Source organism: Symphalangus syndactylus, chromosome 15, assembly GCF_028878055.3.
Source record: "Symphalangus syndactylus isolate Jambi chromosome 15, NHGRI_mSymSyn1-v2.1_pri, whole genome shotgun sequence".
NCBI lineage: Eukaryota > Metazoa > Chordata > Mammalia > Primates > Hylobatidae > Symphalangus > Symphalangus syndactylus.
Window position 1 is genome coordinate 15,467,229 of NC_072437.2, and position 1,589 is coordinate 15,468,817.

The following is a 1,589-nucleotide window of genomic DNA, read 5'->3' on the forward strand; positions in this document are numbered from 1 at the left end:
TTACAACAGAAACTTTTAACACACATATTAAAAGTAATTATGTCAAAATCAAATCAATACGTTTGCATTGCACCAGAGGTAAAACCATAGAGTGTTCTAACATGTATCTATTCTTCCTTTTCCCCCGGTATTTAATATCAAGACTTCTATCCACTGATAAAACAAGAATGTTTTAAACATTAAATATTTGTTTATATTTTATGACATTATTTTGCAATTCTTATCATTCAGTATTCCTTCTATTTTAGAAATTCTTTATTGGATAATGCTGGTTATTTTTGGGTTCTGTTCTTATGTGCATACATATACATATTTGCTAGTTTATTCTTTCATTCTTTTTGTCTTTTTTTAAATTTCAATTTGAGAGTAGGTGCTATTTATTAACTGACCAGCTTAGAAAAATAATCACGGTAGACACTTAATTCAGTCTCCTAAGAAGCCTGTTGATCTGCTCCTCCCTGTTGCCAGCAGCTCCACCTTTTACAAAATGGGTGATCTTTTTCTTCATTCTGCCTAGTGAAGAAGATAATCTGAAGGGCCACAGGAAGTTATTTGCTTCTTTGAAGCATTTTCCAACAGTATAGATCTCATGAATCAGATCCTCTGTGCAGATGATGCCATATTTACCAAGAGATCGAGCAATCTAAGTGTTATCTGTCAATGCAATTCGCTTCTTATTGATTTTGCCATAACCATGCTTCTAGATTAGTTCCTTTACTGACTTCGGATTTGGGTACCCGCATGCAATATACATTTCTACAATTCTCAGTATGTTCATTAAAGGCTTGTTGAACTTCACAGAGGTTCCATTGAAGACTTGACAAAGGCAAAGAAGCTGCAACACATTTCAGACATTTGGGCTCACACCACTGATAGCTCTGATCCTGATGACAAACGCCGGTCTGGGTTTTGGATGTACAAAGAAGTTGCCAGCTTTTCTTGCCATCCTCGCCATTTGAATTTCAGTTCTGTACATCTGCCTATATTCCTTGTGACAGTGCTTCACTTTTTCATAGAGGAGCTTCCTCCTTGCCTTTCGAAACATCTTTTGGGCAAACTTCTTTCTCAGGCACTTGATCTTCAGCTCTGCAAAATTCCTTTGCTTTCTCTAAAGGGTTTCTGGCATAGCAGGCAACTTCCTCTTCTTTTCTACACTCTCCATGATTCCAGTCAGAAAAGAGCATCTTCATTTTTTTATGTTTGCTTTTTTTTCTTGAGAGATCATCGTATTGGTATTTAATTCCAGCTTAAGGCCATAATTGGGGTATCTGTCTCATAAAGACTGTAGCTCCCATCTGATTTCCAGTTTGTCTGGCCTCCCATGCCTGTCCCAATGCTGGCATCTGACAACAGCAGATAAGTCAAGGCAGGCTGCAACAAGAAATATGGAGAAAGCCAGCACCTCCTTTTCTTCTCCAAAGCCTGTCATGAGTCAGAACAGAACCTGAGGAGTAGATGTGTTGATGTTTGACCAACAATTCTACGTTAGACCAAACAGGATTCTGAATGCCTGCACATTAGAATGAGTGTTAATTGTTCTGAGTAACTAGAAAAGTAATGGAATCTATTTGAGATATTACTTAGATCAT

General features: G+C 37.4%; 1 pseudogene; it reads right to left on the reverse strand.

The window, feature by feature from the left end:
• Positions 1 to 418: 418 nt before the first annotated feature.
• Positions 419 to 1,162, reverse strand: LOC129463491 (large ribosomal subunit protein uL30-like; annotated as a pseudogene).
• Between the last annotated feature and the right edge of the window lie 427 nt (positions 1,163 to 1,589).